Raw genomic sequence first — 11,122 nt, 5'->3', positions numbered from 1 at the left:
AGTCGATCTCTTTTCACCAGCAAAGATCTCCTTGCAGGGGATACTAGGATAAGGAACCGAGGATAGAACCCTTAGATAAAGACTTGTCAACAGCGACTGGAAATTCCCTCGCATTTAGAGATATGTTCATCAGAGACAAAGAGAAAAAGTAGCTTGCTTTTTAATAAGACAATAGCAGGGACTGGAGAGATGGCTTAGAGTTTAAGGCGCTTGCCTGTGAAGCCTAAGGACCCAGGTTCAATTCCCCAGGACCCACGTAAACCAGACACACAAGGTGGACCATGTATCTGGAGGTCACTTGTAGTGGCTAGAGGCCCTGGAGTACTCATCCCCCTGTATATATTTGTCTCTATCTGCCTCTCTCTCTCAAATAAGTAAGTATAAACAGAAGTATAACAAAAGGATATTACACCTTACCAAGAATACCACAGGCAAACTGGAAAGAAGAACAAAGAACTAACTGCCACAAGTTTTTGTTCATTGTGACTTTTCTTGAGGGTCAAGGGAGAGTCAGGGGGGACACAGGTTTCTAGGAGGGAGAACTAAACCCATGTATGAAAAATACAGGCTCATACACTTCTGCATGCATGTACAAGGTAAGAAATGCTACCTGTAGGGTTAGTCATAGGCATTCACCCTATAGAATATGAGGGCAAATACATGATCCGAAACATTACAAATATAGATTGTGAGAGCTAGTTGTAATTGTCAACTTGATTCGATGAAGGTATACCTGTGGCATTGGTGAGACACACCTTTGGGTGTATCTGTGAGGTTATTTTCAGAAACGATAAACTGAGAAGTCCTGCCCCAAATGTGGGAGGCTCCATCCATGGGTTAGAGTCTCTCAAAAAGGAAAAAGCCAGCTGATACAGGAATTGGGGTTCTCTGGCACTGCCTCAATATGGTAGGAGGGTTTTGGAGTCTTTGAGGGCATTAGAGCCTTTCTTGGATCTTGACTAGGCTGTATCAGAAGTATGGGCGCCAGACTGTCACAGTCACACAAAACTTCCACAGAGTCTGTGGCCTCCAAGCTCTTGTCTTATTAACTCAAAGAATTAAAATCCTCAGACCAGAGGGTGATTTTAGAGAGATTTTTATTTTTGTGATTGTAAATATTAAAGTGCTTAGGAGAAGGAGAGAGGAAGTAATGTGTAGACTTCCTGTTCGTGAGAAGGCAAGCTAATGGCTCCTGGGAAGGGGAAAAACCACCTAGAGACCCAGACTGGGGTCTTTTCTAGGTTCTGAATGAGGGTTTGATTAAGCAGCCCCAGACACCATGTTTCTACATAGGAAATCAGGTCTCTCTGAGGAATCTTAATCCTCCAGGAAATGGGGAATCTTTTCTAGGGAAGGACTCAGGGTAAGTTTAAGAAAAAACAGATCTGAAGAAGGAACTCTTTAGGCAGAAAAAAAAAAAAAAGATTAGGAGAAGCCAGACCCTTCTCTGACCTCTAGCCAAGTGTAGATTGCAAAGACAGATTCAATGTTGTTCCTTACTTTTCCTTTCAGGGCCCACTAACACTCAAAGTATGTCATAGCTAATTATTGGCATTCTCTTTCCTTGGCCCCTGTTCTGCTTATATTTGAATTGGTAGTCTCCCATACTGTAGACAGGAACTGGTCTCTCAGCCATGCCTTTCCCATCCTCCTGGACTATATCCCCTAAGCCTTGAGCAAAAAATAACATTTCTTCCTTTGAGTTCCTTCTTGTCAGATATTTTGGTCATAGTGAGGAAGAAAAGCAACTGTTACACATGTCTAGTGCCATTTCTGCAGGGGACAGAAGAGTCATTGTTACCTGGAGTAGTGATGCAGGATTTGGGGGTTCAGGATGGGGTCTTCCAGAATTCTGTCCTACTTTTAACAAAGAATTGATACAGACTCAAGAATGATAAATTATGGATTATGAAGTTTATTGAAGGGAAACCACAAATTGTGGGGTTCAGGAAACAAACTGTATTGTGGAAATACTTTCTCGTTTAGAAACACTGCATAATTTATGAGATTCATTTAAGAGAAATTGAGGTTTGGGGGGGAATTGGAGTAGAGTCACAAGTATGTAGGCTTAAGAGAAACGGAGGCTTTCAAAGAGAAATTAGGGTAAATCTGCAGATATGCACACTTGAGAGAAGCTGAGGCTTTTAAAGAGAGACTAGAGCCAAGCTGCTGGCATGTGGGAAGTGGAATCTGGGCACTTGTGTAGGGAAACTTGGGAAGAACCGGCCCATGGCAGATTCAGAACCCAGAGGAAAATCATACATGTCATCAAAGAGAGAAGTCACCCTACACTATAGAGCAGACAGAAGAAGAAAAGCCACCCAAACCAAGGAACAGTTTTATATTCTTCCCCTCCAACCCACCCAGCCAGACTAGGTGGGGGGAAGCCAGACTCACATGAAACCTTGTGGCCCCAGCAAAGACGGGTAGACATGCCAAGCCAAGAAGCTGAGCTGAGCGGAGCTGGGTGGGGTAAGGTGGAATTCCTGAAAAGGAAGAAGACAGGAGCCTTTGTCGGCAAGGGGAAGACCTAACTGGCAGGTGAATTTAGAGGGTGGATATCTGGGCCAGCCCATCCTGACTGTCTGTCTAGGCAGCGTGCTATTCAGGGCAGCATGAAGTGATGGGTTCCATTTCTGCCAAATTCCACTTTTATATTAGGGCGAGATGGCATGTGGGGCGGCATCTCTGTTCTCTTAGAGCTTTAATCCCTAACTGAAACTGCCTAAGAAAAGATCGCTTTCTCCTCTCCTCCTTCAGTGTCAGGCGCATACATGGCCCCGAAATAGTACAGATGACCACATTTTACTGTTAGCTACCTGCTCTTTCTTGGGGGGGGGGGGGGCAAAGAGAAAATATGTAGCTTCATTTTATTGCTTTTGGTATATCTCTTAGCTTTGTGATCATTTAGAAACTGCTTGGGAATTTCCCAGTATTTACAGAAAGACCAGTGCTGCTTTATCTTGTAACATTGTAGGTATCTACAGGCGGTTTGGAAATTTCCCATTGCTTAATGGCACCAGAACTGCAACTCGGGGCTTTTGTGAATAAAGTTTAGCTGCCTTGTAGTCCTCTGGAAGAGACAGAGATGATCTGTGAGAGAATCATAGTTTGTGTTTTAAATGAACACTTTTCAAAAGATCTTTCCAAAGGTAATGTGCCACAGATCTTCTGTTCTCTGTAAGGAGTAAGTGCTGTTTTATCTTCAGATTATTTCCACAGGAGAATTGAGCTGTAGAAAAAAATTAATAAATATTTAAAGAAATTGTTGTGTTATGTCCATGCTTTTTACTTTCCCTGAATAAAATGATTCAGTGATTAAAAAAAAAGAAAAATCCATCTCATACCCCCTTACCCTACAGTCTCTGCGTGTCTACTCCAATGAATTGAGCACTGCATTAATAATATTCAGATAAAGGGCTTGAGAGATGGCTTAGCGGTTAAGCGCTTGCCTGTGAAGCCTAAGGACCCCGGTTCGAGGCTCGGTTCCCCAGGTCCCACGTTAGCCAGATGCACAAGGGGGCACACGCATCTGGAGTTCATTTGCAGAGGCTGGAAGCCGTGGCGCACCCATTCTTTCTCTCTCCCTCTATCTGTCTTTCTCTCTGTGTCTGTCGCTCTCAAATAAATAAATAAATAATATTTTTAAAAAATATATATATTCAGCTAAAAATGTCTGATTTCAAGCCAAGCATGGTGGCACATGCTTTTAATCCCAGGATTGGGAGGCAGAGATAGGAGGATCGCCGTAAACTGGAGGCCACCCTGAGACTACACAGTGAATTCCAGGTCAGCCTGTACTAGAATGAAACTCTACCTCAAAAAAACCAAAAAAAAAAGTATGACTTCTCTTTATCTCCTTTGCCCATATATTAAGTTGTAAATATTACAACACAACTTTTGTAAAGTTGTCAGTGTAGAGTAAGAAATATAATAGTATCTGTATGGCTGTCAGGAGAACTGTTAATTATATATAGGCAAAAATCTTAGAACACTCAAACCCCTAATCTATAAGGAATACAGTTCAAGGCCTACAGGAAAAATATATGAAATGGCAGATAGAATTAAATCCTATATAGAATTCACACACAAACACAAGTATATCAAATTAATAAGTTTAAGAGCCAGGTGTGGTAGCACATGCCTTTAATCCCAGGACTCAGGAGGCAGAATTAGAGGATCACTGTGAGTTCAAGGACACCCTGAGATTACATAGTGAATTCCAGGTCAACCTGAGCTACAGTGAGACTGTACCTCAAAAGAAAAAATAAGAAGTTTCATTTAGGGCTGGAGAAATTGCTTAATGGTTAAAGCACTTGCCTGCAAAGCCAAAGGACCTTGGTTTGATTCCCCAGGACCCATGAAAGCCAGATGCACAAGGTAGCACATGCATCTGGAGTTCATTTGCAGTGGCAGGAAGCCCTGACAAACCCATTCTCTCTCCTTCTCTCCCAAATAAATAAATAAATAATTTAAAAAGTTTAATTTATAAATGACATACACTAAGAGATTGGCATCAGAATTAATAATAGAATAAAACAAATACTATAATTTATTTTAATTATATTTCTTTAAGACAGAATCTTAATTCATTGCCCAAGTTGCCCTTGAAGTTGCTACATTGTTGGCCTCAAACTCTCAATCCTCCTGCCTTTCATTCTTAGTGTAGCAATTACTGGCATGTACCATAGTATGCACATGGTATGCACATAGTATGCACATAGTATGTACAGTAATCATCATTTAAAAAGTATGCACATAGTATGCACAGTAATCATCATTTAAAAAGTAAGAAGTACTTATTTCTATAGTTTGCCATTGAATAATTTTCATGTGCTCTGCAGTAAACTGTGTATAACTGATTTCTGGGATCATGAGGCTATAGGAGATTCCTAAATTCTTGACATAATGTAGGGTTTAGGTAAGTGAAAGTTAATGTTATTGTTTTACTTTTACCTTTAAATCTATTATAATTTGAATGAGACAACTATTCCTTCTATAAGGAGAACAACTTTGTTTCTACTAAAAAATAATAGGGGCTAAAGAGATGGTTCAATGGTTAATTGTGCTTTCTTATAAGCCTAATGTCCTGAGTATGATTCCTCAGTACCCACATAAAAATCAGATACATAATATGACACATGTATCTGAAGTTCATTTGCAGTAGCAGAAGACCCTGGCAGCTCTCTCTCTCTCTCTCTCTCTCTTTCTCTCTCTCTCTCTCCCTCCCTCCCTCTCTCTCTCTCTCTCTCTCTCTCTCTCTCTCTCCCTCCCTCCCTCTATCTCTCTCCTTGTATATATAAATAAATTGAAAGAAGAAAAAGGAAAATTGGCATGGATACATAAGATCAGGAGTACACTAAGACAACACATATAATTATGAAACAGCCAACAGAGCAAGGGTTCAATCTTTAAGAAACTCCCTAGGAAAACTGTTCACACTTAAGACAAGAAAATGCCATGATTTTGGTCTGGGAATCTGGGAACCTGAAGCCCTATCCTCTGCCCTCATCCCAACATGTTTTCCTTTTTTGAGAAGCAGTTCCCACCAGGTGTATTTGCAGCTTCCTTTCCCAAAACCATCTGGAAAAGTAGAGACATGTGGATGTTTAAGTCCTGAATCATCTTTCAGTGGTCACAGAATTGAGTTCTAAATTTAATTTGTGACTGTCCAGTGAAATCGCTTTTTGGCACCTGAGACCATGGGCGTCAATGGCAGACATGGAGGTATAAATAAATACAAGTGGAGGAAAAATCCTCAGTCTACTGCCTATTCCAGACCCAGTGGGCAACCATGAAGACCTTCATCTTCCTTGCTCTCCTGGGAGCTGCTGGTGAGTTATTATAATGTCTGCATTATATTTAAATTTTCACTTTATGTTGGGGAAATCAACAGTGATCACTGAACGAAGGTTCTGAAGGCAAGATGCTTAAAATGAAGAAACATCCTTATACAGTATTCATGTTGATAAATGATTAGTTCTTACTTAGTGAATTCATGGTGCCAAGGAGTGATTTCAAACCAGACATCATAAAGAAGTATAACATGTTCTGAACTTCTAGGTAGAGCCTATGAATGAGAAGAGAGAAAGAAAAGATTGTTCACAGAAATGTTTTTCTTGTCCTTTCTAAGAATTTGGAGTTAGTATTTGAAAGCAATGTGTATTCCTTGAAGAAGCAGTCACCACCAATCCCTGAATCTCACAAATACTGAAGGAGTGGTTCTTTCCCCTTGGAGTTCTAACAGGTGAAAATATTTTATTTTTCATGGATATGAGATATAATTTGCAACAACCTTGTTATGAAATATCTCTAATATAAACTTATACATCATGCAGTTGTGTGAAAAAGAAATATATCTTTAATACTATACATTCTTATCTTTGAAATTTTATGTTTATCATTCCCATGTAAAGTGGGTACAGATTTAATATATCAGTACATATGCCTAGAAACTTCTTTCTCAATATTAATAGAAAATATTAGAAAAATAAGGTTAATATACTTTAATAAAGACATTTGGAACTGTACAAATAAGTGGGACATATGAAAATTCTGAATGCATTCACAAGGCAAGATAGTTAAAATAAAGGAGAAGATTCAGAAAGGTTTTATTTCAATTACCTTAGTGGAATGTATTTGATTTGTTGTAATATAATCTCATGATGTACACCATATTGTTCTAGAACTCACTATATACCTAGATTGTCCTAGAACTCTGGATTGACAAAGGTAATCATAATATTCTGAAAAAAAAAGAGATTTGTGGATATTTCATGCTAGATTCCATGACAAAAGTTAGTGAGCAAGTGTTCAGAGGTATCATCCTATTATAGAACACTATGTTCTCTCTTAGCTTCTGAAAGCTCACTTTCTTTTTTTGTAATATTTCTATTTTTATTTATTTATTTGAGAGTGACAGAGAGAAAGAGAGAGAGAGAGAGAGAGAGAGAGAATGGGTGCGCCAGGGCCTCTAGCCACTGCATACGAACTCCAGAAGCATGTGCATCTGGCTAACGTGGGTCCTGGGGAACTGGGCCTCAAACCAGGTCCGTAGGCTTCATAGGCAAGCGCTTAAGCGCTAAGCCATCTCTCCAGCCCAAGAGCTCACTTTCTGTTAACTTACAGAGATAGCTTTTCTTTACCAACACTCCATCAATCATCGTAAGCATGCTCCAGCAAGATTACTGTAAAGATTTCTACTCAGTTGCATGGTTGTGAGCAAGGTTCTGTGCACAAGTGATGATGCCCTAAATAGTGGTGGTGAGGCATTTGTTTTCTGTGTGAGTTTTTGTGCATGTGTGTGTTTCTGTGTGTGTGTATACTTACTATATTTATCAAATACAGAACATGCATTTAACAATTACATGTGTATCAGTATACAGGCAGGGTTTATGTTCAAAGTATAGAATAATTAATTGTCAAAAAAGTTATCTAAATCCAGCTGCGCTAGTTCCTTTTCTTGTGGCTCTAACAAAACAACTGACAGAGGCAACTTAAGGGAAGAAAGATCTGGTTTGGCCAACTGTTTAGCATGATATAGTTGACTCATCTTGGCAGAAAGCCATGGTGGTGGGAGTCGCTTATCCCCGCGACAGCTGGAGGGTGAGGCAGCTGGTTATATCACGCTAACAGTCAAGAAACAAAAAGATGCATGCCAGTACTCACCACACTTTCTCCTTTTCTAACTTTTATTCAGTTCAGGTCTCTCCTTCCATGGCATGGTGTCACTTATGTTGAAAATGAGTCTTCCCTCCTCAGTTAATTCCCTCTGCAAACGCCCTCACATATGCCCAGCCGAGTTGACAATGAAGATTAACATCGCATCAACATCTTCTGACTATTTCAGACAAGAGAACACTGCCCTCTCTGTTGTGACCAGTGAAAAACGAATCAGTTCACAAAATGTCATTAGAGACCATGAGACAAAGTTTGCGATTTTCCTCCTCAATTTCCTGATCGAAGATGACAATGACAAGATTGTTGGTGGCTGCACCTGTGAGAAGAATTCCATCCTGTACCAGGTGTCCCTGAATACTGGTTCCCGTGTGTGCAGGGGCTCCCTTATCAATTACCAGTGGGTATTATCTGCTGCTCACTGCTACGCACTGTAAGGAGCCAATATTCACATTCTTTGTGCTCTAGGGTCACATTATCTTCAATACCTAGCAAAGCGCAATCAGGCAAGAGACAGAGTTACCGTCGGGCGTGGTGATACAAGCCTTTAATCCCAGCACTTGGGAGGCAGAGGTAGAAGGATCACAGAGAGTTACAGTCCACCCTGAGACTACATAGTGGATTCCATACATAGTTCAAGTGGAAGAAATGGCATATAGAGTTCATAAAACACATATCATTAATTTAAAATAAGCATAATTTATTCTGTCTCTCTTTATTGGTTTTATAATATACTCATGGACGTTAACCAGAGAAGAAATATCAGGTGCCAGTCTCCACAAAACAGCTTTTCACTTGATAATTGGTCTTTTTTTTTTGGAGGGATTATTCCTATGCCTCCCAATTATAACTAGATGATGGGTTATACAAAGATTTCCGGTTGCAATGTCACCAGGACTTATCCAGCCTGCACCATAGTTGGTAGTGCACAAGTAATTCAGAGACCCTGTGTTTGCACATGGTATTTTGTTTTGGGCTAATTTTTCAGGGGGGGTTGAAAGAGAAGTAATTCATGTTGGATGCTGAAGAAACTTTAAATCCTCAAGCACAGCAAGCTGCAGGCACAACTGGGGAAGCAGAGCATTCATGAAATTGAGGGGATTGAACAATTCATGGAAGTAGCCAAGATCATTCTCCACCCTGAGTATGATGACTTAGCCACTGACAATGAACGACAGCATGTTGGTTAAACTGAAGTCGCCTGCCGTCCTCAACTCCCCGGTGTCAGCTGTCTCTCTGTCCTGCCTGGCAACACTGTGAGAACCAGGGGTAAGAATTTGAGAGTCTGCTAGTCCCAGTTCTCACTTAGAGAAAAATCACTGAAGGATAGTTTTAGAAGAACACGGACTTAGAAGAAGCTAAGTGAAGTGGCCATGAAGAAGCCACATCAAGAAGAAAATAAGAATAAATATTAGGGCGTTGTAAATGTTTTCTGCTTAACTTTGATTAGAACTAGAAATGCTTAGCACTAGAAATGAGAAGGTGGGTGGACTGGACACTGGGGCGGGGGAGGGAGACTCAGTGCAGCCTGAAGCACACATCTGCTTGAGAAAGGCTGGGGTCAGAGAACCCCAAACACTGATGCACGTGTCAGGGAAAGGGCAACTGGTTTGTTAGAATTATTTGGAAAAACTGTACCAAGCCTATTTTATCCAAATTATATGGCCTAGGCAATATGAAAAAGGAGATGATCTGCAGTGAAAGTTAAGAGGAAATATTTTGAGTCAAGCCCACTGGTTAACCCCATGTTCAGGCTTGGATTCCACAGTCCAGTTACCTTCACTTTTCCAGGGTCCAGATGCTCCTGTAGCACCTGACGCTGTGTGTCACAGAGCCTACCCACGCCTGGTCACCAGTAACATGTTCTACCTTGGCTTCCTGGAGGGTGGAAAGGATGCTCGCCAGGTAAGTTTCTTCGCTCTCTTTCTCTGTTCTGCTGTCTACCTCACTCTGATCCTTTGTACTTCATCATATGAAATACGGAAGAACGCAAGTCTATACTAAGGACTCAATCTAGGAGGTGGGAATAGCTCTGGGAGTAAGTATACATTTCCTGTCTGCAATATGATGATCAGGGTTAATGACAGAATGCCACAGAAATGGCATTGTGGGAACCACCAACACTGCACCTTTATGAGGAAGCATATTGTGGGGTAGAACCTTTTAAAAGGGACAGGGGTTGTGAGTCAGTATTATATCTCTCCAGTCCTATCTTTGCTTGTGCCTAAGGCCCGGAACAGGAAGGGGGGTGGGCATAAAAAGAGGAAACAGGATGGGCATACTAAGGAGATGGAAGGTCGGGGTTTCAGAAGCAGGAAAATGTGCTTTGCAGATGATTAACAGACCACATAAAAACACCAGGACAATGGCGGAACATCTGAATTCTATTACTCCATCTGAACATAAACAGCACAGCTGACTGTCTTTTCTTTCTTGTTCGGTATAACTCTGGTGGCCCAGAGGTCTGCAGTGGTCTGCAGTGGAGAGGTGCAGGGCCCTGTCTCCCGGGGTAGTGGTGTCTATCCCAAAGTGCGCAACTGCTGGGGCTGGATGTGACAGGCCACTGCTGGCCACTAACCACTTCTATTGCTTCATTAGTCACTTCCTGCTCGTCACCTTCATCCGCTGTGTATGTGTGAGATCAGTATAGAAACAGAAACGCTTTGTTCTGATATGTATCTGCCCTAGCTTGGTATTCGTGAACTTCCTTTAGAAACTTGCTGCTAAGTGAGAAGATAGACAAAGCTGAATAACTTTACTGCCACAGTTTAAGAAATTACTTAGTCATGTATTCAACCTAATCAATACAAATTTACTAATTACCTGCTAGACACCAAAACACTGAATGATACGTTGGCGAATTAAGGATAAAATAAGCACGCTGTTACCAAAATAACTTCTTAGATCCATCAGGTAAATGTTTCTGCAAGATTCTGTGACAATACACATTTAGTCAGGGTTCTTATACTGTATCACGAGCTCATGACTCTTCACCAAGAATAACACCGACATGCGAAGCTATCCATTCATATTCTCTGTGCCCTTCTCTCTGGTACATTACTGCTACTCAACACAGTGTTCTCATTCCTCCTTATCTTCAAATCAACTGATCCCTGAGGAAATAATGTAAAAGAAAATAAAAACTATATCTAGTACTCTTTGAACCACAGCTTGTTTGCATATCCCAAGATTTCATCTACCTATAGGTTCCAGTTCTGCAAGAGTTTCCAGTATTCTGACTGGAAATAATCCTTGTCTCTTTCCCACCCCCTAAAACCAGCCCCGAAAATCCAGCCCATATCAAAATAAAAGTTCCAGGCAAAAAGTGCACCAAAGCAGATGAGTTTTCAGAATGCAGATGTAATACCTTGAGATCATAAAATTCTTGGGTACAGAGGTATTATCTGTACATTTCAGTTCTACCCCGAGACGCACTACTCACTTA

General features: G+C 40.9%; 1 pseudogene; it reads left to right on the top strand.

Annotated features, from left to right (window-relative positions):
• Nucleotides 1-5,794: 5,794 nt before the first annotated feature.
• Nucleotides 5,795-8,937, top strand: LOC101611119 (annotated as a pseudogene).
• Nucleotides 8,938-11,122: the final 2,185 nt, after the last annotated feature.

This window comes from Jaculus jaculus, chromosome 10, assembly GCF_020740685.1.
Source record: "Jaculus jaculus isolate mJacJac1 chromosome 10, mJacJac1.mat.Y.cur, whole genome shotgun sequence".
In the NCBI taxonomy this organism is placed as follows: Eukaryota; Metazoa; Chordata; class Mammalia; order Rodentia; family Dipodidae; genus Jaculus; species Jaculus jaculus.
The sequence above is the reverse complement of the archived record's forward strand: the minus strand, read 5'-3'. Positions and strand labels throughout refer to the sequence as shown.